We start from the raw sequence: 27,551 nt of genomic DNA, 5'->3' as shown, positions 1-27,551 counted from the left end.
TGTCACTGTCACCCCCTCCAGTCTGGGCTCTGTGCCCATGCAGGGTATGGGGTTTGCTGTGATCTAAGATCCCCCCCCCTTTTCCTTTCTACATGCCCTGCAATTGCTCTTCAAGCCCAGACTCTTGTGCCAGCTGTGGCTCCAGCAGCAGAATATATAGCAGCAGGGCTTGTACCAAGCGTCGGGAGCGCAGGGAGGGAAGAACAGCTGCAAGCCGTTGCTTGTACTCAGCTCTTCTATTCCAGCATCCTTTGGCTGTGTGCAGGTGATTGCAGAGACAAGTGCCTGGGAATCCTTCCTCCTTTATAGATGCCACCGAGGAGCAGGAGGAGACATCCTCGTCCCCTCCGTCATCCATATCAGTGGTAGCAGCCTGTATCAAAACAAAGAAGAGCGCCACATAAAAGGATGTGAGCTGGGAAGCTGAGCACAGAGAAGAGGGAGTGAGCAGGGAGCCTGGCAATTCACCACTACATCCTCTCCGGCAGGGTACCAATCTCCAGCATCCACAGCGAACCCAGCCCTTGGTAAGAACAGGGGGGCGTCTGATGGTTGGGTGGGTCGGAGGGTTGCATGAGTTAAATCGTAGCTGACGACATGGAATACGGAGACCCTGCCAATTCGCTACATTTTTCCTAGAAAAAGTACCTGTTTCCAGCTTACTTTCCCCATCCTTAGGTAAGATGGGGTTATATTTGGAGGGGCTCATGAAGTTGCCCAAATTAAATTCCAGTCAATTGAAATAACTAGCTAAGATGTAGGACTGTCAATAAACAAAGAGCTACATGCAATTTGCTCTTGTCCATTGCAGCCAATCAGTTTAGACTTGCCATTGTTCCAACCGGTTGCTATGGGTCATTGGGCTAGCCATACCATCCTTACTCTCCGTTGAACCTTACTAGACGTATATCAATACCGGTGTGCCTATGGGCTCATAACAGGTTGGTGCAAAACTAAAATGTTAACGAGCTTTGCACACTTGTCCCAGGTTTCTTTTTCCTGCATTGTTGACCCCTTTAAAGCTCAGTGTGAGTATTCCCCTCAATCAAAACAGGTCAATCATTCCAAATCAGTGCCCGGAAACTCCACTCCGGCTTGGCTTTTGCACACTTGTCCTAGGTCGGGGTGTAGGGGAAGTTTGGACTGTTGCAAAGGTCGGGTCCTTTTGTCTGGTCTGGCACATGGGTGGTGCGGTGAGGGGGTTCCAACTCTAGGGGGCGTCTCCTTGGAGGCGAATGTGGGGGAAGACCCTGAAGGTTCTGCAGTCCAATAAACAGGGTTAACCCCTTGCCTAGTAACCCGCCGGTATCGGATTAAACGCGTAAAGCCCAGTTTTTTAGTTGTTATGACTCAAAGACTCTCAACGTGTCTTTGAATAAATGCCAAATGTAGATTCTATTTTTTATTGTATTTTTTTTATTACCTTTTTCAGCATTGTTGACCCTTTAAAAGCTCAGTGTAAGTATTCCCACCCAATCATTCCAAATCAGTGCCCGGAAAATCCACTCCGGCTTGACTTTTGCACACTTGTCCTAGGTCGAGGTGTAGGGGAAGTTTAGACTGTTGCAAAGGTCGGGTCCTTTTGTCTGGTCTGGCACATGGGGGGTGCGGTGAGGGGGTTCCATCTCTAGGGGGCGTCATCTTGGAGCTGAACGTGGGGGAAAGACCCTAAAGGCTCTGCAGTCCAATAAACAGGGTGCCTAGTAACCCTCCGGTATCGGATTAAACGCGTAAAGCCCAGTTTTAATTGTTCTGTCTCAAAGACTCTCAACGTGTCGTTAAATAAATGCCAAATATAGATTTTATTTTTTATTGTATTTTTTTTTTTTATTACCTTTTTTCCTGCATTGTTGACCCTTTTAAAGCTCAGCGTGAGTATTCCCACTCAATCCTAACAGGTCAATCATTCCAAATCAGTGCCCGGAAAACCACTCCGGCTTGGCAGTGCCCATCGTATTGAGCTGGCAGCCAGCACGAGCGCCAGAGCAGAAATGTGTTTATCAGAAATTGTAATGACAGCGAGTTGCGTTGGGGGAAAAAGCTTGATCTTTTCACAGTATTGTTCCTCCTCCTGAAAATTCTGCAATTAGCGGCTATTCAGGATTAAATCCATCAATAATAGCGTTTTTCTTTTTCTTGGGTTTGTGGCCCTAAACTGGCACAGCGGTGTGCCCCCTCTGTGCCCCCAGCTTAATAAACTGTTTGACCTCATTATGCAATCGCAGGCTGTATTAGTTTTATGTACGGAGAATGCAGAGCTTGTATTTTCTACGCAGAGTGACATGCATATTAATGTACTTCCAGTGTGTTTTTTGACTACCTCTCAGTCATTACCCTCTTAATCACATTTTAGCCTGTGCAATTAACACCAACTTCCCAGACTCGACTCTGTGCCAGGCGCCGAGCACTGCTGAGCCGTGCACGTGTTCATCCTCTTTGTCCTGTCCCCCCCTCAGGTGGCTGCAACCGAATCCTTTGTCCTAAAAGCTTCAAATGTTTTTTAAAAAATACATCTTGCATTTATTGTTAATAATTTAGACAAAAAAAAAAAGGTCAGTTAGCGAATCAGCAATCAGCACTGGGCTGTGATTCAAAATCACTGAGTGCTATTAAATCCTGATAGCTTGCACACCTATCTCCAGTGATAACAAGCATAAGGTCTATTTAGGCTTATCTATGGCTGTTGGGATTTTTTTAAATTAATTAAAATATAAAAAAGATAAAGATAATCATAACTAGGGATTCTTGTAAATAAAAATGAGATTACTCTCGGTTTTTCCTTAAATTATTCATCTTTATTAATCCTTTTTGCAAGCATATACCCAAGACAATGGCAATTACCATAAAATAAAATAATTGCTAGGAATTGCATTGGATTGTGGGTGTCAGGCACAAATCTCATGGGCTTTTAAAAAAAAAAATCTTTGTTATATTGTACCTTCCCCTCCTTTTTTTTTTTTTTGCCACTATGGGCAGCTTCCCCTATTGCCCTCCCCAACTTTGGGCACACAGGCTCAGCTAATCAGGCAGGGCTAGATATGAATAGACACACATTGAACTGACTGCTAAATTAATTAAGTATACAAATATATAAATGATTAAATATATCATCAGATTAAGATTTGATGCTTTGGGTTACTGGTCTCTGTTATGTCTTTATTACTCTTGATCACTTTACTGCTATGTTTTGTAAATTAAACAAGATGTTACCCCAGGATCAGGGGCGGACTGACCATTCGGGCACTTAGGCACTGCCCCAGGGTCCCATGCCACTAGGGGGTCCCATCAGGGTTGCTGGCCTCAGTAAAACCAGGGACAGTATGTAAAAATCTGTTTTTAAAAAAATCCCAAGATTATAGCTGCCCCGCCTCTTCAGTACCTTTTCAGTGTGTGTGTATGTGTATTCTGTGTGTATGTATACTGTGTGTGTGTGTATTGTGTGTCTGTGTGTGTATTCTGTGTATTCTGTGTGTGTATATTGTGTATACTGTGTGTGTATATTGTGTGTCTGTATGTGTATACTGTGTGTCTATACTGTGTGTGTATACTGTGTGTCTGTGTGTGTAAACTCTGTATGGATACTGTATGTGTGTGTGTATACTGTGTATGGATACTGTATGTGTGTATGGATACTGTATGTGTGTGTGTATACTGTGTATGGATACTGTATGTGTGTGTGTGTGTGTGTGTGTATGGATACTGTATGTATGTGTGTATACTGTGTATGGATACTGTATGTGTCTGTGTATACTGTGTATGGATACTGTATGTGTGTGTGTATACTGTGTATGGATACTGTATGTGTGTGTGTATACTGTGTGGCCCCATAATCTCCTATTGCCCGGGGGGCCCCATAATCTCCTATTGCCCGAGGGCCCCATGAGTTGTCAGTCCGCCCCTGCCCAGGATGCACCCGCCCCATCTGATCAGGATGCACCCGCCCCATTTGGAGTGCTTACTTTGTTATAAATATCAGTTTTTAAATCAAACATGTATGCTTTGATGAAGGCTTCTTAGGCGAAACGCGTTAGCGTATAGCCTGTACCCGTGTACTCATGTAACCAATAAAGTTCTTTTATTCTAGAGCATACGGGTTGCCAACCCCTTTTTGATTTAAGTTTTGTAAATGCCCTTAAGCCCCCGTTCACATCAGCACGATTTGACATGCGATTTGACAGGTCGAATCGCATGTCAAATCGCAGCCTGTTGCCGGCAATAGGAGAGTCCCAATCTGTGTAACGCCGCCACTTTGCGGAGCCTCACTACTTTTCAAAAGTAGTTCCTGCACTGCTTTTGGCGACTTCGGGGGCGATTTCAATAGACATCTGTGCAGGAACCCGCATAGATTTTTTTTAAAGTCGGACTGAAATGCGGCTTTGAAATCATGGAAGTTCACCTGGTTTCAGAGCTGTGTTCGGTGTGAACGAGGGCTTCAATGCAGATTTTTGTGGATCACTGTAATTCAGTTCAGCAGTTTATTCTGGTTTTATTTTTTTTTATTTTTTTCTGGTCTACAAATAAAGATGACATTTGGGGAATCATATAACAGGAGACTCAGGAACTGTAGCAGTTGTTGGAGGACTACAAGGCTCAGCATTGTGTGCAAAGGGTCCATGGCAGTACACCATTTATGTGAAATGTATAGCTTGCTTTGGAGGTGCTTAAAGAACCCAAATACCTTAATTCTGTGTATGGGATATGAGCAGTTTATGAACTACAGATCCCAGCTTCAGACAACTTGAGATCCCACTGCACCACACTCATTACTATATATATATATATATATGTATATATACTATACATCTTCTTCTGCTGCGCCATTGCATGTACATTCATTCTGTGCGAATGTAGACAAGATCAAATATTATTAAACTATTTCCTCTCCAGGTTGAATGTAGAGGTCTATGGCTTATACCTGAATAGCTCTGTAATTTATTTTATTATTATTATTTTTTAATACACTCCTATAATGTATCTTGTTCATACCTGGAAGAGGGACATTTGATAAGTAATGAGGGACAAAGGGATTTGGTTCCAATATAGGGACGGGCCCTTCAAATCAGGGACACTTGGGAGCTATGGTGGTTACATGGGGGTATATTTATAAAAACAATTTGTGAAATCATTCGTCCAGCGACATTGCATGAACATTCATTCTGTGCGAATGAAGACAAGATCAAATATTATTAGACTATTTCCTCTCCAGTTTGAATGTTATTTGCTTATAAAGAGTAGATTGAAGCAGAAAAATACTGCATTATGACCACTTGATGGAGGTGATGATCATAAAAAAAAAATATTATTATAATCACCAGCTCCATTTAGTAGCCATAATGTAGTAGTTTCCTGGTTTACTCTATTGTGTATGAATGAATAACTATTAACCTGTAGAGAAAATTGCATTGTAACATTTGCAAAGTTCACAGAATAAATAGCTCTGTAATTTATTTATTTTATTTTTTATCAATGCACTTTTATATTGTATTTTCTTTGTAGAGGTCTATACCTCATACCTGGAAGAGGGACATTTGAGAAGTAATAAGGGACAAAGGGATTTGGTTCCAATGTAGGGACAGGCCCTCCAAATCAGATTTTATTACCTTGGGGTGATGCAGACTAGGGGGAATATTGGGGTATAGAGGGGTCAGAGTGCTGGGGGGATATCTGGGGTGTAGAGGGGTCAGAGTGCTGGGGGGATAGCTGGAATGTAGAGGGGTCAGAGTGCTGGGGGGATATCTGGGGTGTAGAGGGGTCAGAGTGCTGGGGGGATATCTGGGGTTTAGAAGGGTCAGAGTGCTGGGTGGATATCTGGGGTGTAGAGGGGTCAGAGTGCTGGGGGGATATGTGGGGTGTAGAGGGGTCAGAGTGCTGGGGGGATATCTGGGGTTTAGAAGGGTCAGAGTGCTGGGTGGATATCTGGGGTGTAGAGGGGTCAGAGTGCTGGGGGGATATGTGGGGTGTAGAGGGGTCAGAGTGCTGGGGGGATATCTGGGGTGTAGAGGGGTCAGAGTGCTGGGGGGATATCTGGGGTGTAGAGGGGTCAGAGTGCTGGGGGGATAGCTGGAATGTAGAGGGATCAGAGTGCTGGGGGGATATCTGGGGTGTAGAGGGGTCAGAGTGCTGGGGGGATATCTGGAATGTAGAGGGGTCAGAGTGCTGGGGGGATATCTGGGGTGTAGAGGGGTCAGAGTGCTGGGGGGATATCTGGGGTGTAGAGGGGTCAGAGTGCTGGGGGGATATCTGGGGTGTAGAGGGGTCAGAGTGCTGTGGGGATATCTGGGGTGTAGAGGGGTCAGAGTGCTGTGGGGATATCTGGGGTTTAGAAGGGTCAGAGTGCTGGGTGGATATCTGGGGTGTAGAGGGGTCAGAGTGCTGGGGGGATATGTGGGGTGTAGAGGGGTCAGAGTGCTGGGGGGATATCTGGGGTGTAGAGGGGTCAGAGTGCTGGGGGATATCTGGGGTGTAGAGGGGTCAGAGTGCTGGGGGGATATCTGGGGTGTAGAGGGATCAGAGTGCTGGGGAGATATCTGGGGTGTAGAGGGGTCAGAGTGCTGGGGGGATATGTGGGGTGTAGAGGGGTCAGAGTGCTGGGGAGGCATCAATCTAGCAGATTTTCCCACTGTTTCTTTGCTGTACAGAATGACTGTTCATGTAGTTAATATGGAGCTCCGCCCAAAAGGGGAAGCTCCGCTTGTCTGCCTCCTACCTACTTGATGTCCGTTTACCTGCACTCCATTGTAGGGGCCCCAGAACATTACTTTGCCCAGGGGCCCATGATGCTATTAAGACGGCCCTGATTGCCACGTATTTATTTGTAGAATGTTATATAAGTCAAACACGACCAACATTTTAGGGCTGTGCAGGGCCCCTTATGGTGATCCAGTTAAACATTAGCACAACAGTTTTATATCATGCACACTGAATCTGCATGTATAATTGCAGGGTAATTTGCATTAATTTTAGTTGTTTTTGATAGGATAATGACATCATCAAGGGGGGTATACACTGGGCCGCATAGTGATTTTCATAGGGTAGTTATGTCTGCTTGATTTGCACATTGATTGTTAGTGAACCCATTTTCACCTAGGGTTCTTCCAGAGGTTGCTAGGGGTCTAGCTCCAGGGCAATTGTGATCTTCTTAGCTGCCTGTAAGAAATTCTGACCACCATAGTAGCCACCAATTTAAAGGGCATTCTACCCACTGACCATCAATGTAAGGCGCATTCACTTTTCACTAGTCACCAATGCAAGGTGCATTTTTGCCACAGACAAGCATTGTAAGGAGCATTATTTTCACGGGCAAAAAATTTAAGTGATATTCTTCCCACTAGCCACCAATGTAGGGGACATTCTTCCCACTAGCCATCAGTTAAGGGGCATTCTTCCCAATGGCCACCAACATAAGGGGCATTCTTTCTACTAGCCACCAATATAAGCCATCCCTCTAGTGACAAATGTAAGGAACATTCTTCCCACTGGCCACCAATGAAAGAAGCATTCTTCCCACTGACCCCAATATAAAAAGTAGGGTTGTCCCGATACCACTTTTTTGAGACCGAGTACAAGTACCGATACTTTTTTTCAAGTACTCGCCGATACCGAATACCGATACTTTTTTTAATGTCATGTGACAGTGGCAGTATTTTTTTTTTTTTTTACTATTTTTTTTTTACAGTGATTTTTATTTATTTATTTTTTTAGGGGGGGGGTGGGGGGTGAATTGTCAGTGTGTTTTTTTTTATTTTATTTTTTTTTAAATTTTATTTATTTTTTAATATTTATTGCAATTTTTTATTTTAATTTTAATCAGCCCTGTTGGGGGGGCTTTGGTGAGATTTCAGGGGTCTTAACAGACCTCTGGCATCTCCCCTTTAAGACAGAGAAAGGGACTAGGGAAACAGATTCCCCAGTCCCTTTCTCAGCAGCTTCAGCTGAAATGAATGGAGGGAAGCTCCTCCATTCATAAACTGAAGCATTGTAAACACAGGAGGTTACGATGCTCAGTTATATGAATGGACAGAGTCAGTGACCACCGACTCTGTTCATTCTGAAAAGGTAGGAGCCGGGCTTAGCGGCTCCTACCTCCGCTCTCCCCCCTGACAGATTGAGGGGGGAGAGCGGCACGGACGGGGACGGGATGGATGGAGAGAGACTGCAGGGACGGACGGGGGGGGGGAAGAGAAAACGGGACGGACGGACGGGGAGGAAAGAGCACTGCATGGACGGGGGGGGGGGGGGGAAGAGAGAACGGGACGGACGGACGGGGAGGAAAGAGCACTGCATGGACGGGGGGGGGAAAGAGAGAACGGGACGGACGGACGGGGGAAGGGGAGGAGAGAGAACGGCACGGACGGGGGGAGGTGAGAGAGCAGCACGGACAGGGGAAGATAACACTGACCATGGGGGAGAGAAGATTTGCAACTCCCCTGCCTGCCCGCTCAAGTATCGGCTGAGGCATCGGGAGCATTTCTCCGAGTACAAGTACTCGGGGAAATGCTTGGTATCGGTCCCGATACCGATACTAGTATCGGTATCGGGACATCCCTAATAAAAAGCATTCTTCCCACTAGCCACCAATGTAGGGGACATTCGTCCCACTAGCCATCAGTTAAGGGGCATTCTTCCCAATGACCACCAACATAAGGGGCATTCTTTTTACTAGCCACCAATGTAAGGGGCATTCATCCCTCTAGTGACAAATGTAAGAAGCAGCGTTCTTCCCACTGGCCACCAATGAAAGGAGCATTCTTTCCACTGACCCCAATATAAAAAGCATTCTTCCCACTAGCAACCAATGTAGGGGACATTCTTCCCACTAACCACCAATGTAAGGGGCATTCCACCCACTAGCCTCCTATATAAGCGGTATTCTTCCCACTGACCACCAATGTAGGAAGCATTCTTCCTACTGACCACCAATATAAAGGGCATTCTTCCCACTGGTCTCCAATGTAAGGAGCATGCTTTCCACTGACCCCAATATAAAGAGCTTTCTTCTCACTGGCAACCACTGTAAGGGGCATTTTCCCACTTGCCACCAATATAAATGTAATTCTTCCCACTAGACACCAATGTAAGGGGCATTCTTTCCACTGACCACCAATATAAAAGGAATTCTTCCCACCAGCCAGGGCCGCCATCAGGAATTATGGGGCCCCTTACACAGCTTCAGCCATGGGTCCCACCCTGGAGCAGAGAAAATTAAGAAACGTGGGGGGGCCCGCCGTGAATTGAGAAGCAGGGGGTGCCACGAATTGGTGCCCCTTACAAAAAAAAATACAATTATATATATATATATATATATATATATATATATATATATATATATATATATATATATATATATAAAAAAAGAAATATATATAAAAAAGAGGGGGTAGTAATCTGGGACCCTGGGGACCTCTGGGCCCTTTAATAAAAAAAATAAAAAATCTAAAAACATTTAAAAAAAAAATTTTATAAAAAAAAAAGAGGGGGGGGGTTGCCATCTGGGGCCCTGGGGACCTCTGGGCCCTTTAATAAAAACAAATGTATATATATATATATATATATATATATATATATTTATATATATATATATATATATATATATATATATATATACATAAAAAATAATATTTTTTTTAATAAAAAAAGGGGGGTTGCCATAATAAAAACAAGCAAAAAATAAAAAGATAAAATAAATATATTAATTTATAAAAAATATATGTAAAAAAAAGGGGGGTTGCCATCCGGGCCCCTCGGGACCTCTGGGCCCTTTAAAAAAAAAAAAATATATAAAAACATTTTTTATTTTTTTTTATAAAAAAAGGGGGGTTGCCATCTGGGGCCCTCTGGGCCCTTTAATAAAAACAAATGTGTATATATATATATATATATATATATATATATATATATATAATTATATATATATTCATATATATATATATATATATATATATATATATATATATATATATATATATATATATATATTCATATATATATATATATATATATATATATATATATAGATAAAAATAATATTTTTTTTAAATAAAAAAGGGGGGTTGCCATAATAAAAACAAACAAAAAATAAAATAAATATTTTAATTTATAAAAAAAAATATATAAAAAAAAGGGGGGGTTGCCATCCTGGCCCCTGGAGTCCTCCAGGCCCCTTACAGGTGTACTGCCTGTACCCCCCTGATGGCGGCCCTGCTACTAGCCACCAATGAAAAGAGCATTTTTCCCACTGGCCACCAATGTAAGGACATTCTCACTAGCCACTAATGTATGGAGTGTTTTTCCCACTGGCCATCAATTTAAGGAGCATTCTTCCCACTGACCACCAATGAATTGTTTTTTTTGCTGGGTTTCCCTGAGACCTGAAATGATTTCAAGGTTTCCCGTGGGCTAGAAAGGTTGAGAAAGCCTACTCTATTGCTTTGAGGAAGAGGCCCGGCGAGATCTAAAACGTTGGCTTTGTTTGACTTCTGTGACATCCTATGAATAAATACGTGGGGATCTTCAATCTGTAACCGAGTGCTGGAGACTCTTCCTCCTCGTCTACAATAAGAGTCCTTTAACTCTGCAGTGTGCCGACTCTATGGAAACACTGTAGACGTCGGTATACAGATCTGGTATCATTTCCAGGAAATGCCATAGACGGTACAAAGAGGGAAGGTATTGTTAAAGGAACACCACAAACAAGAAGATGAAACAACCCCTTCTGAGAATTCAAGGGGGATGGGGGGGGGGGGGGCGTCTCGTGTAATATTTATCCATCTGAGCATTGGATGACAATTCATCATCCTGACAGCCCAAGGAAGATCGCTTGATCCGGCTGCGGTGGGATTTTCCTTTAAAGCTCACCTAAAGAGAGATGATGTAAAAGCTTGCTGCTGAATTATATCTCTGTGTGATTTTTAACATAGGTGATCGCAGGGAGCGCCATGTCCAATGTGTACGGTATTTTAAGATGAAGCGCCATTTATTGCAACGTTCACAAACCTTATCCCTGCAACATGACAGTTTGCTGCCTTTTTTGGCATCTTTATAGCCTTTCCTGTGTGATCGAATCTCTTGCTTCGGGCTGATGTACAACATCGTGTTTTATGTGTGCTACAACCTGGGATCACAGTGCGGTAAGGCTGGATTCACACCGCAGCACGGAGCGGCTCCCAGCAGGAGTCCGGTGCGTCCCCATTCTGTTTCAGGCTTGATTCACATCTATGCATGTTGTTTTTGAGCGTTTCTGCAGTGCTTGTGCGTTTTTGGATACGCGATTTTACAGCGATTTTGCCGCGATTTGCGTTGGTTTTTTTTTGTATATAGCTGGTTGCTAAGGAGGGGGCTGGAAAGCCAGCCGCCAGGGGCCTTAACAATCGATGAGTCAGAAGAAGAAGATATTTTTAATAAAAGACAAAAACGGTCTACTGTATTTTTTAACACCACACTACTTTTTTATGGTGAATGGGTAGGGGTACAATGTACCCCATACTCATTCACATGGGGGGGCCGGGACATGGGGGCCCTCCTGTTAATTGGAGCTTCCAGATTCTGATAAGCCCCCCGCCCACAGACCCAGACAACCACCGGGCCAGGGTTGTCGGGAAGATGGTTGTCGGGGAGAGGCCCTTGTCCCCATTAGCAAGGTGCCCCCCTGCCCCAATGCACCCATCCCCCTATGTTTAGGGTATGCGGCCTGGTATGGTTCAGGAGGGGGGGGGGCGCTTGCTCGTCCCCTCCCTTTCCTGACCTGCCAGGCTGCATGCTCGGATAAGGGTCTGATATGGGTTTTGGGGAGGGACCCCCACGCCATTTTTTTAAAATTTTTGGCATGGGTGTCACCTCCGAATCCATACTAGACTTAAGAGCCTGGTATGGACCTAGGGGGACCCCACGTTGATTTTTTTTTCAATATTTTTTTTAACCGGCAATTTTTTCTTTTTACATTTAGCGGGAAGCCCGCTGATAGCCGATGACTCATCGGTTGTTAAGGACACAGCGGTCGGCTTTCCGGCCCTGTCCTTAGCAACCAGCTATATACTGTAAAAAATAATAATAAAAAATGCAAAACGCTAATGTTCGATGGGAGCTTGCTGTTGGAAATTCCGACCGTGTGTAGGCTCCATCAGACATTCTCTGTCGGAATTTCCGACAACAAAAATTTGAGAGCTGGTTCTCAAATTTTCCGACAACAAAATCTGTTCTCGTAAAATGTAGCCAATTTCCAAAGCACAAAATTCCACGCATGCTTTGAATCAAGTACGAGACGGAAGTGCTCGGTCTGGTAAAACTAGCGTTCGTAATGGAAATAGCACACATTCGTTACGCTGTAATGGACTGAAAAGCACAAGGCTGAAAAGCGCGAATCAACTAACACAACTGGTATTAAACTTTCCTTTCTTAGTGCCGTCGTACGTGTTGTACGTCACAGCGTTCTTGGCGTTCAGAATTTCCGACAACATTTGTGTGACCGTGTGTATGCGAGACAAGTTTGAGCCAACATCCGTCAGAAAAAAATCCACGGTTTTGTTGTCAGAATGTCTGATCGTCTGTACACCGCATAAGACTGGGATGCCATTAAAGTTCATGTGTGTGTAAAAGCCGGCGTTCAAATACTTTTGGTGATATAGTGTATGTGGATGTCCATTTGGAAAATCTCCTCTATGTCTAGGGTATTATCATTGGGGTAGATTCAGGTAGGGGCGCGCAAAACTGCGGCGGCGTAACGTATGACATTTACGTTACGCAGCCGCAAGTTTTATGGGCAAGTCCTTCATTCACAAAGCACTTGCCTATAAAGTTGCGGCGGTGTAGTGTAAAAGGTGCCGGCGTAAGCTCGCGTAATTCAAATCATCCCGTAGGGGGCGTGGATCATTTAAATTAGGCGCGTTCCCGCGCTGAACGTACTGCGCATGCGCCGTCCCTAAAATTTCCCGACGTGCATTGCGGTAATTGACGTCGCAAGGACGTCATTGGTATCGACGTGAACGTAAATGGCGTCCAGCGCCATTCACGGACGACTTACGCAAACGACGTAAAAATTTCAAATCGCGACGCGGGAACGACGTCCATACTTAACATTGGCTGCGCCTCCTAATAGCAGGAGCAGCCTAACGACGTACGCAAACGACGTAAAAAAACTACCGCCGGGCGCACGTACGTTTGTGAATCGGCGTAAGTATGTAATTTGCATACTCTACGCTGACATCTATGGGAGCGCCACCTAGCGTCCATCGTCAGAATGCACCCTAAGATACGACGGCGTAAGAGACTTATGCCAGTCGTATCTTAGGCTAAATTCGGCGTATCTAGCTTTCTGAATACAGAAAGTAGATACGCCGGCGCTACTTAGCAATTACGCGGCGTATCTATGGATATGCCGGCGTAATTGCTCTCTGAATCTACCCCACTGAGTGGTGAGCTCAAAAATTGGACAACCCAATGAGAAAAGAGTATCGAAAAGAGAGAGAGAGAGAGAAAGAGAGAGATATTGGGATTTGGGGTTGATTTGGTTATGAGAAAATGAGAAAAGAGAGTATGGAAAAGAGAGAGAGAAGAAAAGAGGGGGGAAGAAAACATTTTTTATAAAAAGGGAGGGGGGACTTGGCCACTGAATGGTAGCATGAGGGCATGTGTACCTAACAGGATCTTGGAAGTAAGTGCACACTCAAACCGTAGTAGAAGTAAAAGGCCCAAAATTGGAAGAGTAATGCCGCGTACACAGGATCTGGCTTTTGCCTGGCCAAATCACATCGGAATTCAGACGGAATTCCATTGGAAAAAAATAGAACATGTTCTATATCTAAACTCCGATGGAATTCATCGAAATTTCCAATGAAAAAACTCTGATGGGGCTACACACGATCGGAAAATCCGATGGAAAAAGTGAAATTCCGATCGCGTGTACGGGGCATAACAGAAATGAGTCCAAACCGTCCACATGAGGCTGCGCGATTCAGATTTGTCCTAAATTCCGGAAATCATGCTTTCCATTTATTCAATATTGTTAATTTTACAAGCCCAAGCAGCCAAAAGGATGGTGCTTCAGGCTGACACCAACAACTGGCAATGGCAGATCGGGCTGCTGTCAGGAAGTATCGGGATTTGGGGTTGATTTGGTTATTTACCGCCCACCAGGGCATCATACAAATGTAGGCCATACTTAACATTGGCTACGCCTTATATAGCAGGGGTAACTTTACACCAGAAAAAGCCTTACGTAAACGACGTAAAAAAATGCGCCGGGCGGACGTACGTTTCTGAATCGGCGTATCTACCTAATTTACATATTCTACGCGTAAATCTCCGGAAGCGCCACCTAGCGGCCAGCGTAAATATGCAACTAAGATACGACGGCGTAAGAGACTTACGTCAGTCGTATCTTAGCCAAATTTCTGCGTATCTTCCTTTCTGAATACAGAAAGAATATACGCCGGCGCAGCCTAGAATTTTCGCGGCGTATCAATAGATATGCCGACGTAAACTCTTTCTGAATCCGGGCCGTAGTATTTCATCCCAAAAAGGAACAATGTGCGGACACGTACCCCAGATATGGAGCATTGTGCCAGGAGCCTGCAAACAACGCCAACCTACATCGGGGAGAGAAGGGTCAATTTTATGGAGGGTGGTAGGGCAATAATGCCAACAAGAAAGAAGATGATAATTGTGTTCTTGGGTACTCGTATTTTTTTATTTATTTATCCACATGCTGATAGTACTAGCCTGAACATTTACACGGGAAGCTACATATCGGATGGTGCACTGCACAGGCAGCTTGATGCAATCAGCGCTCAGTGGAAAACAATAAGGAAATAGTATTGCTGCTATTGTTGACCTGCTACCGAAAATACTGGTTGCCTGACTGTCTCTGAATTCTGATTTCAGATACTGCATACTTTTGTATTGCAATGACCGCCATTTTATTCTGAAGGGTGTTAGAAAAAAAAAAGTATAATGTTTGGGGGTTCTTTAATGTTATTTTCTAGCAATACTTGTAGACACCGGCCCAGATTCAAGAAGCAATTGCGCCTGTGTAACCATAGGTTACACGGCACAATTGCTTACTTGCTCCGGTGTAACGAGTGCTCCTGATTCAGGAACCTCGTTACACCGACTGCAGCCTAAAATCTGCGTGGCATAAGGCTCTTATGCCACGCAGATTTTAGGCTGCATTCTTGCGTGGGCCGCTAGGGGGCGCTCCCATTGTGATCAGCGTGTAGTATGCAAATTGCATACTACCACTGATTCACAAACTTGCGCGGGCCCTGCGCAAGCCAGGTACGGAGTTTCCGTACGGCAACTTTAGCGCAAGGCTGCCCCTTCTAATAGTAGGGGCAGCCAATGCTAAAGTATAGCCGCCGCTCCCGAGATGTGAAATTTGAATTTCACGTCGTTTGCGTAAGTGATTCGTGAATGGCGCTGGACACGATTCACGTTCACTTTAAAGCAAATGACGTCCTTGCGACGTCATTTGACGCAATGCACGTCAGGAAAGTTTCCCGACGGAGCATGCGCTGTACGCTCGGCACGGGAGCGCGCCTAATTTAAATGATTCCCGCCCCCGGCAGGATCATTTACATTGCGCGCGCTTACGGCAGGCAATTTTGCCGGCGCGTCCGCGCAATTTACGGAGCTACTGCTCCGTGAATCGAGGGCAGCGCAAAATATTTGCGGGGGCGCAGGGCAAAATCGTTGCCCTACTCCCCCGCAAATATCGCGCAAATGTACCTGAATCTGGGCCACCAAGTCTTAAAAAAGGGCAAGTACCCTTTTTTAATACACCGTATTTCCGCAGCAGTCTTACAAGCACACTTTTTTTGTAAAAAATTCACTTTTTTTAATAAAAAAATAAGACAACAGTAAAGTTAGCCCATTTTTTTTTCTTTTTTTTTATATTGTGAAAGATAATGTTACGCCGAGTAAAGTGATACCCAACATGTCACGCTTCAAAATTGCGCCCGCTCGTGGAATGGCGTCAAACTTTTACCCTTAAAAATCTCCATAGGCAACGTTTAAAAAAATCTACAGGTTGCATGTTTTAAGTTACAGAGGAGGTCTAGGGCTAGAATTATTGCTCTCGCTCTAACGATCACGGCGATACCTCACATGTGTGGGTTTTAACACAGTTTTCTTATGTGGGCGCTACTCACGTATGCATTCGCTTCTGCGCGTGAGCTCGTCGGGACAGGGGCGCTTTAAAAAAAATTGCTTTACTTTTATTCTTATTGTAAACATCCCTTGTAATAGAAAAAAGCATGAGGTCCCACAGTTGCGGAATGCTGGCTGCCCATATACCAGAAGCAGTGCGGGCGCTAGACTAATTTGCCTCTCAGCCCAGTCCACCCCATAAGACTGGTGCTACACTAACAGTGTAGCGCAAGCCGGCAGGGACTCTTTCCGTGCCGCCCCCCCCTGCAAAGTGCAGCCTTAGGCCTGGGCCTTGTTGGCCTAGGCCAGGATACAGCGTTGACAGGAAGTGATGAAAATATCTCCACTGTGGGGACAGCAATAAAAAGTCAGGCGTTCTACCTTACCTATTGAAACTTTAAAGTGGACCTCCGGACCAGAGTCCTCACTGTGCTCATATAGCTAGATTCAGAGACGTTTACGCCGGCGTATCAGTAGATACGCCGCCGTAACTCTGAATCTACGCCGTAGTAAATTTAAGCGTATTCTGGAAACCAGATACGCTTAAATTAGGCTAAGATACGAGCGGCGTAAGTCTCCTACGCCGTCGTATCTTAGGGTGCATATTTACGCTGGCCGCTAGGTGGCGCTTCCATTGTTTTCCCGCGTCGAATATGCAAATGAGCTGGATACGCCGATTCACGAATGTACGTGCGCCCGTCGCAATTAGTTACGCCGTTTACGTAAGAGATACGCCGGCGTAAAGATAAAGCTGCTCCCTAGGTGGCGCAGCCCATGCAAGGTATGGACATCGCATGCGCTGTTCGTAAAAAACGTCAATCACGTCGGGTCAATAGTCATTAACATAAAACACGCCCCCCCTGTTCATCATTTGAATTAGGTGCGCTTACGCCGGCCCGTTTACGCTACGCCGCCGTAACTTAGGAGGCAAGTGCTTTGTGAATACAGCACTTGCCTCTCTGACTTACGGCGGCGTAGTGTATATGCGATACGCTACGCCGCCTCAAAATAAAGCCAGTCTATCTGAATCTGGCTAATAGAATCCAGCCTATCACAAGACACTGTGGGGCAGATCCACAAAGCGAGTACGCCGGCGTATCTACTGATACGCCGGCGTACTTTCAAATTTCCCGTGAATCCTCAAAACAAGATACAACGGCATCTGGGTTAGATCCGACAGGTGTACGTCTTCGTACGCCTTCGGATCTAAGATGCAATTCTTCGGCGTCCGCTGGGTGGCGTCCCCGTCGTAATCCGTGCCGAGTATGCAAATTAGCTATTTCCGACGATCCACGTACGTACGTACGTACGTACGTACGTACGAGCGGCCGTCGCATTCTTTTACGTCGTCTCTAGTCGGCTTTTTCCGGCGTATAGTTAAAGCTGCTGTTTGGTGGCGTACTCAAGTACTCAATGTTAAGTATGGCCGTCGTTCCCGCGTATCATTTTAAAAAATGTTTTTCGTTTGCGTAAGTCGTCTGTGAATCGGGCTGGACGTAATTTACGTCCACGTCAAAACAATGACGTCCTTGCGACGTCATTTAGCGCAATGCACGGCGGGAAATTTAGGGACGGCGCATGCGCAGTTCGTTCGGCGTGGGGACGCGCTTTATTTAAATGAAACACGCCCCCCTACTCGCCGATTTGAATTAGGCACCGTTACGCCGCGAGAGATACACTATGCCGCCGTAACTTACGGTGCAAATTCTTCCAGGATTCAAACCAAAAAAAGTAAGTTACGGCGGCGTAGCGTATCTCAGATACGCTGCGCCGGGGCAGATCTTTGTGAATCTGCCGCCTTCTGTGCTTCACATTCTGGTCCATCTGAATGCTCAGCTGTGCTGGACCTGTCGCTGTGTGAAATATTCCCTTTACTTTGTTGCAAAAGTTCAAGGGTAAGCAGGAAAAATGAGTGACAATGTATAATTATTATTGGTGTAAGTAATGAATATAAATTGAATTAAAAATGTAGCATGCATATAAATTGATAGCTAATCTTATAGTTTGTGCCAGCGCCTCCCAGACTCCTCTGCTTCCCCCCCCTCCTCGCCAGCTCTCGGAGTGCATGTTAATGGGCACGGTGCTAAATAAATGCTAAATTTAGTCTTTTAGTGACATTACCTGATGCTTGCTCAGCGCTTTTAAATAGAAAATAAAGCAGGAATAGTTAAATAGAGTGAAATATGAATTTTAGACCAACCTCTGGATTTGTTAAAATATGCAAAGCATTAAAAGAGACCCGCACTCAGCAGAAAGATGAAGGCTGCCATCGCTGAGCTCTGCTTCTGGAAAATGCAGGTAGCCTGGCTTATCCTACTGAGCCAATGGCTTATTCTGAATCGCTAACCCAGAATAAGTATACATATCAGGAGTTGTTACTTGACACTGCCTTCACTGGGTGCATGCTTGCAGTCAAACACAGCCAAGCAACTGGCATTCTTTAGAAAGAAGGTTGTGACGGCAACCTCCATTTTTGTCACAATGGGGTTTCCTTTCTTAACCTCTACCCGACCGGCGCGCATATATATACGTCGACACAATGGCACTCCTGGGCAGAAGGACGTATATACCGTATTTATCCGCGTATACCGCGCACTTTTTTCCCCTTAAAATAAGGGGAAAATCGTGGGTGAGCGATATACGCCAATACCCGCTTCCCGCGCTCAGTTTGAATGCCTGCGCCGACATATACCGAGTGCAGTACACTCGTCTACATTTGGCCAGGCTCGACTTCGCTCGTGCTCACGCATAAACGTCACGGAGCGTGAGCACGAGCGAAGCCGAGCCTGGCCGAATGTAGACAAGTGTACTGCACTCGGTATATGTCGGCGTAGGCATTCAAACTGAGCGCGGGAAGCAGCGATTCAACGGGGAGACAGCGCGGGAGAAGCCAGGAGGACACCACCGAAGCCGCAGACGGACGCCGGACCCGACGAGGCCGCCGATGGACGCCGAGCAAGACACCAAAACTGTAAGTACTAAAATGTTTTTTTTTACAGGAATTGCAGGTCCACATTAGGGGTGCGCAATACCCCGATAAATACGGTATACGTCCCCTTTAACCTCTTGACCACCGGGCCTATTTTGGCACTTCTCTCTGTAAAAATCACATTTTTTTTTGCTAGAAAATTAATCAGAACCCCCAAACATTATATATATTTTTTTTTTAGCAGACACCCTAGGGAATAAAATGGAGGTCATTGCAACTTTTTTTCTCGCACGGTATTTGCGCAATAATTTTTCAAACGCCTTTTTTGGGAAAAAAGAAACGGTTTCGTTTATTAAAAAATAACAAAACAGTAAAGTTAGCCCAATTTTTTTGTATAATGTGAAAGATGATGTTACGCCGAGTAAATAGACACCTAACATGTCACGCTTTAAAATTGCGCACACTCATGGAATGGCACCAAACTTCGGTACTTAAGAATCTCCATAGGCGACGCTTTATTTTTTTTTACAGGTTACTATTTTCGAGTTACAGAGGAGGTCTAGTGCTAGAATTGTTACACACGCTCTAACGCACACGACGCTACCTCACATGTAGGGGTTTGAATGGCATTTACATATGTGGGCGGGACTTGCATGCGTGTTCGCTTCTGCGTGCGAGCTACCGGGGATATGGGCGTTTAAAAAAAAATAATAATTTTTTTTTTTATTTTACTTCATTTTTTTTATTGTTACTCTTTTTGTTTTTTTTTATCACTTTTATTTCTATTACAAGGAATGTAAACATCCCTTATAATAGGAAATAGTGTGCAGGTCCTCTTTATGGAGAGATGTGGGGTCAATAAGACCCCACATCTCTCCTCCAGGCTTACAAGCATTAGATTGTGAAAAAAAAAATTCACCGATCTCATGCAGACAGTCGCGATTGCGGCTTTGTTTACTTCCGTGACATAACATCGCGCCCGGGCCTCCGACGGTCATAGAGATGACTGGTGACCATCTGGTCACCAGTCATCTCTATGCTTCCCAGCCAGCGCCAGCTGTTTCGCTCTCCGGGCCCCCGATGGCACGGGAGAGCCCGGAGAAGCACCGGATGGCGGCGGGAGGGGGGGACGTCCCCTCCCGCTGCCTATAAGATCGATCAAGCGGGTGAGTAAGTCACGTGACGAGTGACGCAACGCGTAGGGGAGGAGCCTATGGTGACGGGACGACCGGACGCCAAGTCAGTCGGATCCGAGTGAGGAGATCTTGAAGCTGAGCGGCGAATTACTTGTCTGAGTCCTAGCGGGTTTCGTGAGTGCACACACTACAGATATAATCTCTGTCCATATTCCATCTTATTCAATATATTGTGCAATGAGGTTTTTTCTTTTTTCCTTTTTTTTTTTGCACATGATTGCCCCTGAGTATTGCTGGTGCCTGCACATCTGATCCTTACAGCTTGGAGCGTTGGGAGTGCCTCTGATCAGAGGGGAGGCATTGTGGATTATTCCAGTCAATATCAGGACTCTTAAAATTTCACTTAATATTGTGTTTATGTTGGGATTGATTTATTGTGAATTTGCAATCTGCACTATTTGTACCTTGTACCATACATTAAGTTAATATTAGCGCATCATTATTTTACAATTTACAAGCGGCGGAACTGCTGCTTTGATCATTCTTATCATGCAGAGAATCGGTGTCTGAAGACGGCGATATCTGAATGATGCCTGTAGAGCTGCACCCATCATTCAGATATCACCGCACATCATATGACGTCCTTGGTTGTTAGGTGGAAGCGCCATTACATAGTTACATAGATAGTCAGGTTGAAAAAAGACAAGTCTATCCAGTTCAACCACAAAAACTTAAACAAAATAAAAAACACAGTACAATCCCATACACCCAACTCCATACCCACAGTTGATCCAGAGGAAGGCAAAAAACCCCAGCAGAGCATGAGATCCAATTTTCTACAGCAGGGGAAAAAATTCCTTCCTGATCCCCCGAGAGGCAATCAGATTTACCCTGGATCAACTTTACATATAAATGCCCGCCGCGAGCTCCGTAAACCTGACCACGGGTCCCGCGGGCTCGATTGCCGCGGGGATACCCGCGATCATCTCACGGAGAGATAGAGCAGGGAGATGCTAATGTAAACAAGCATCTCCCCGCTCTGTCTAGTGACAATGACACTGATCACAGCACCGTGTAATCAGAAGCGGTGATGACTGTCTTTGTGAACACTCACTAGGGCACACTTAACTCCTACAGCGCCACCTCGTGGTTAACCCCTTCACTGCCAGTGTCATTTTTACAGTAATCAGTGCATTTTTATAGCACGGATCGCTGTAAAAATGACAATGGTCCCAAAAAAGTGTCAAAAGTGTCCCATGTGTCCGCCATAATGTCGCAGTCAAGATAAAAATCGCTGATCGCCGCCATAACTAGTAAAAAAAAGAAAAAATTAATAAAAATGCCATAAAACTATCCCCTATTTTGAAGACGCTATAACTTTTGCGCAAACCAATCAATAAACGCTTATTGCGATTTTTTTTGCCAAAAATATGTAGAGGAATACGTATCAGACTAAACTGAGCAAAAACATAGTTTTTATATATTTTTGGGGGATATTTATTATAGCAAAAAGTAAAAAATATTGATTTTTTTCAAAATTGTCGCTCTATTTTTGTTTATAGCACAAAAAATAAAAACTGCAGAGGTGATCAAATACCACCAAAAGAAAGCTCCTTCCATTTTACAGGGCACAGTTTTTATTAAAACAGCTTTATACGCCCTAAACAAATGTTACAGTTCCGTAGGTGTACAAGCTAGTAGACAGAGTTATCAGTTACATGCTGATTCTGCTAAACTTGGCCTAGTCATGTGGACATCAATGGCCCCCGGTCATGAAGCGGTTAAGCGAATGCGCGTTTCATTCTATAGTCGCTGTATGTGCAATAAAAGAAGCACGGCTTCATTTTTCAGAGAAAGTTTCTTTTGTTTGTAAGTTCCCTGTAATGCTGTTAATGCGACAGTGTTTTCTGCCAGATTGCGTCCTAGCCGCCATATATTGATCCAGCCGTACAACGAGCGTCGTGTTGAACACCTAATGGGCTGTTACGTCTATGGTCAATATTCAATTAGCTGTATTTTTCTTTTGTTGTCTGCGATGCCGACAGTGGCATTAACTTGTGTAGGAATTGTTCTGCAGGGATCTACAGTGGGGATCGAAAGTTTGGGCACCCCCAGGTAAAAATTTGTATTAATGTGCATAACGAAGCCAAGGAAAGATGGGAAAATCTCCAAAAGGCATCAAATTACAGATTAGACGTTCTTATAATATGTCAAAAAAAGTTAGATTTTATTTCCATCATTTACACTTTCATAATTACAAAAAAACATACCGGCTTTCACATTGAGTCTGCAGTGAAGGAGTTTTTCAGGCGGGATAGCAGCGCTATTTTTAGCGCTGTATCGCCTGAAAAACTCCTCAATGTGAAATGGGTCTTAGACAGGTATCTGCCCCCTCCCCCTGAAAGGTGCCAAATGTGACACCGGAAAGGGGGCGGGGGGAGAAATCCAGACAGCGGAGGTTTCATTTTTGTGTGGACCTCCGCTTTAAGTCAAGAATGTTTTCTTCAAACAGAACATGCTTCATGTAACAGAAAACAAGTCAAACAATTAAACTACTTAATTAGGGCCAGATCCACGAAGCCCGGGCGCAACTTAATTTTTCGGATTTAAGTTACACCGCCGCAATTTTTCCAAGTTAGAAGTTAGTGCCCGATCCACAAAGCACTTACCTGGAAATTTGCGGCGGTGTATCCTAAATCCGGCCGGCGCAGGGCGGGCCAATTCAAATGGGGCGAGTCCCATTTAAATTAGGCGCGCTCCTGCGCCAGACGTACTGCGCATGCTCCGTTTCCGAACTCCCGCCGTGCTTTGCGCGCCGTGACGTCATTTTTTCAAACGGCGACGCACGTAGCGTAATTCAGTATTCCCGGACGGCTTACGCAAACAACGTTGATTTTTACATTTCGACGCGGGAACGACGGCCATACTTTAGACAGCAATACACTTGCTGACTAAAGTTAGGGCAGCAAAAAAAAAGTGTCAATTTGCGACGGGAAACTATACTAGCGGCGTTGTAGCGAATGCAAAAAAACTTCGTGGATCGCTGTAACTCCTAATTTGCATACCCGACGCTGGTTTACGACGCGAACTCCCCCCAGCGGCGGCCGCGGTACTGCATCCTAAGATCCGACAGTGTAAAACAATTACACATGTCGGATCTTAGGGATATCTATGCGTAACTGATTCTATGAATCAGCCGCATAGATAGAAACAGGGATACGACGGCGTATCAGCAGATACGCCTGCGTATCCCTTTTGTGGATCTGGCCCTTAATCACTAGAGAAAAGTCCCTCCCATATTTAAAAGGAGAATTCCATTCTTCTGACAAGCTTTATATTGCATGGCTAGAGCCCAAGATATCAAGTGAGCATTTGTACACACCTGCTATTCTGCACAAGTGAAACACATGGCACTTTTAAAAATCCGGATGTAAATTTTGAAGATGGATTGCTTCACAGTGCCTGCAGATACAGAGGTCAGTTAGAGCTTGTTTTAAATCTCATTCGCTGTTTGTTAAGAATATGGAAATTTTGCTTTAAGCACAATGCAAAAGGAGGAGCAGAACACTGCAAGGTGATGGGTGGGAAAACTCCAAGGTGAGCAGGAACACCTAAAACTCTGAAGCCTCGTACACACGATCGGATTTCCATCGGACAAATCCATGGAATTTTGTGCGAAGGGCATTGGCCGTGAACTTGGTATGCATACCGACGGCAGAACTTTTTCAGCCAACATACATCTCTTTAGCGCCACTCTTTGGGCAACTTCTGCTAATGTTGTGCTATGGTTAGCATTGGTTTGGGGCATGCGTGTTTGTACTTTGGATTTTTTTTCGCCGTTCTTGTGTACACACGAGCGGTTTGTTGTTGGAAAATTTTGAAGCATGCTATAAGACATTTGTTGGCGGAAATTACAACAACAATTGTCCGATAGAGTATACAAACGGTTGGATTATCCGACAAAACCCTGCCATCACACATTTGTTGACGGAAAATCTGATCGTGTGTACGAGGCTTAAAGCCCTGTACACACGATCGGTTCATATGATGAGAACTGTCTGATGGACCATTTTCATCGGTTAACCGATGAAGCTGACTGATGGTCAGTCGTGCCTACACACCATCAGTTAAAAAACCGATCGTGTCAGAACGCGGTGACGTAAAACACAACGACGTGCTGAAAAAAACTAAGTTCAATGCTTCCACGCATGCGTCGACTTGATTCTGAGCATGCGTGGATTTTAAACCGATGGACGTGCCTACAAACGATCGTTTTTTTTTTCTAAGGCCTCGTACACACCACCGGATCTATCTGCTGGAATTGATCCGCGGATCAGTTCCAGCGGATAAATCCGGTCGTCTGTACGGCCTAGCGGATATTTATCCGCGGAGATTTGTCGGCCGGATCGATTTCAAGCGGATATAAATTTCTTAGCATGCTAAGAAATGTATCCGCTTGAATCGGGTTCAGCGGATTGATCCGGTGGTCTGTACAGACTCACCGGATCAATCCGTCCGCTCCCCTCCCTCGCATGCGTCGTAATGATTCGACGCATGCGTGGAAGTACTTACCTTCCAGCGTCGCGCACGTCGCCGCGTCATCATCGCGGCGACGGCGCGACACGTCACCGTGGAAGAATTCCGCGTGGATTTTGATCCGATGGTGAGTACAAGCCATCGGATCCAAATCCGGAGGAGGAATCTCCGCTGGAAGCGGACCGTTTCCAGCGGAGATCCCCTCGTGTGTACGGGGCCTAACCGTTAGGTATCCATCTGTTAAATTTAAAACAAGATTGCTTTTTTTTAACCTATAGATAAATAACTGATGGGGCCCACACACGAACGGTTTGGTCCGATGAAAACGGTCCATCAGACCGTTCTCATCGGTTTGACCGATCGTGTGTACGCGGCATAAGATAGGCAAGAACACCTAAAATGCCAAGATTCCAGTAAACAGTGCCACAAAATACTAAGATGATTGAGGACGTTTTTGTTACCCAAAGTGCCGATCCAATTTAGTCTCCCAATAGAGAACAGTAAAATGAAAGGGAGGGGGGAATGGTTGCGTTGGGAATACAGACAGTTGTTTCTGGATGCTTAGATACTTAAATAAATGAAGATGATCATAACTCGGAGAATGAAGCCCTTTGCTAACAGTGACAAGGGTTTGTGCTTAGCAATTATTTTTTCATTAAACATTCATGGGAAAGGGTTCCACCATGCACTGGGTAGGGGGCCAGTGTCCTAGTTCTAGCCGCGGGGGTGTGTGGCTCCATAGCGAAGTCATTGACTCATCTTCTAACGTGGGAAGAAGGGAAAAAAATATAAAGATCTCTCGGCTGGAAGTTTTCAATTAGTAATGAAACGCTGTATGCTTAACTCGAATGCATTGACTGGTTCACTCGCCATGCTCCCCCTTCTCACCTCTCCTTTCACACACGCAGATCGCGGTCTACAACGCGGCTCCAAATGTTCTCCTCCACTAACAGAGATGTTATTGACAAGAAAGGAAAAGTAGGTTAGTCTGTGCGCTGTTTTCCTTCAGTTAACTCCTTTCTAGCTGATCTCTAGACCAGTGTTTCTCAAGCTTTTTTCAGTCAAGGCACCCTCCAAATTATTGACAGTCTTGAGGCACCCTCCAAATTATGGACAGTATTAAGGCACCCTCCAAATTATGGAGAGTATTAAGGCACCCTCCAAATTATTGACAGTCTTGAGGCACCCTCCAAATTATGGAGAGTATTAAGGCACCCTCCAAATTATTGACAGTCTTGAGGCACCCTCCAAATTATTGACAGTCTTGAGGCACCCTCCAAATTATGGACAGTATTAAGGCACCCTCCGAATTATTGACAGTCTTGAGGCACCCTCCAAATTATTGACAGTCCTGAGGCACCCTCCAAATTATGGACAGTCCTGAGGCACCCTCCAAATTATGGACAGTCTTGAGGCACCCTCCAAATTATGGACAGCCTTGAGGCACCCTCCAAATTATGGACAGTCTTGAGGCACCCTCCAAATTATGGACAGTCTTGAGGCACCCTCCAAATTATGGACAGTCTTGAGGCACCCTCCAAATTATTGACAGTCTTGAAGCACCCTCCAAATTATGGACAGTATTAAGGCACCCTCCAAATTATTGACAGTCTTGATGCACCCTCCAAATTATGGACAGTCTTGAGGCACCCTCCAAACTATGGACAGTCTTGAGGCACCCTCCAAATTATTGAAGTCCTGAGGCACCCTCCAAATTATGGACAGTCCTGAGGCACCCTCCAAATTATGGACAGTTTCGAGGCACCCTCCAAATTATGGACAGCCTTGAGGCACCCTCCAAATTATGGACAGTCTTGAGGCACCCTCCAAATTATGGACAGTCTTGAGGCACCCTCCAAATTACGGACAGTCTTAAGGCACCCTCCAAATTATGGACAGTCTTGAGGCACCCTCCAAATTATGGACAGTCTTGAGGCACCCTCCAAATTATTGACAGTCTTGAAGCACCCTCCAAATTATGGACAGTATTAAGGCACCCTCCAAATTATTGACAGTCTTGATGCACCCTCCAAATTATGGACAGTCTTGAGGCACCCTCCAAACTATGGACAGTCTTGAGGCACCCTCCAAATTATGGACAGTCCTGAGGCACCCTCCAAATTATGGACAGTCTTGAGGCACCCTCCAAATTATGGACAGCCTTGAGGCACCCTCCAAATTATGGACAGTCTTGAGGCACCCTCCAAATTATGGACAGTCTTGAGGCACCCTCCAAATTACGGACAGTCTTAAGGCACCCTCCAAATTATGGACAGTCTTGAGGCACCCTCCAAATTATGGACAGTCTTGAGACACTGCCCGTGTCTTCTGCAGTGTGCACCTAAAGCTATGTGGTGTGTGTACTGCCTGTGTCCTCTGCAGTGTGCACCTAAAGCTACGTGGTGTGTACTGCCTGTGTCCTCTGCAGTGTGCACTTAAAGCTACGTGGTGTGTACTGCCTGTGTCCTCTGCAGTTTGCACCTAAAGCTACGTGGTGTGTACTGCCTGTGTCCTCTGCAGTTTGCACCTAAAGCTACGTGGTGTGTACTGCCTGTGTCCTCTGCAGTGTGCACCTAAAGCTACATGGTGTGTACTGCCTGTGTCCTCTGCAGTTTGCACCTAAAGCTACGTGGTGTGTGTACTGCCTGTGTCCTCTGCAGTGTGCACCTAAAGCTACATGGTGTGTACTGCCTGTGTCCTCTGCAGTGTGCACCTAAAGCTACGTGGTGTGTGTACTGCCTGTGTCCTCTGCAGTGTGCACCTAAAGCTACGTGGTGTGTACTGCCTGTGTCCTCTGCAGTGTGCACCTAAAG

The 27,551-nt window shown here is 45.1% G+C and overlaps 1 protein-coding gene across 1 annotated transcript in view; it reads left to right on the top strand.

Annotated features, from left to right (window-relative positions):
- Positions 1-210: 210 nt before the first annotated feature.
- DISP3 (dispatched RND transporter family member 3) overlaps positions 211-27,551 on the top strand; it is a 171,924-nt gene continuing 144,583 nt past the window's right edge. Inside the window, exon 1 of the mRNA XM_040326322.1 lies at positions 211-527. The gene's annotated coding sequence lies outside the window, so the exon portion shown is untranslated. The remainder of the gene's footprint in view (positions 528-27,551) is intronic.

Source organism: Rana temporaria, chromosome 10 (assembly GCF_905171775.1).
Source record: "Rana temporaria chromosome 10, aRanTem1.1, whole genome shotgun sequence".
Lineage (NCBI taxonomy): Eukaryota > Metazoa > Chordata > Amphibia > Anura > Ranidae > Rana > Rana temporaria.
This window is presented reverse-complemented; position numbering and strand designations above follow the sequence as displayed.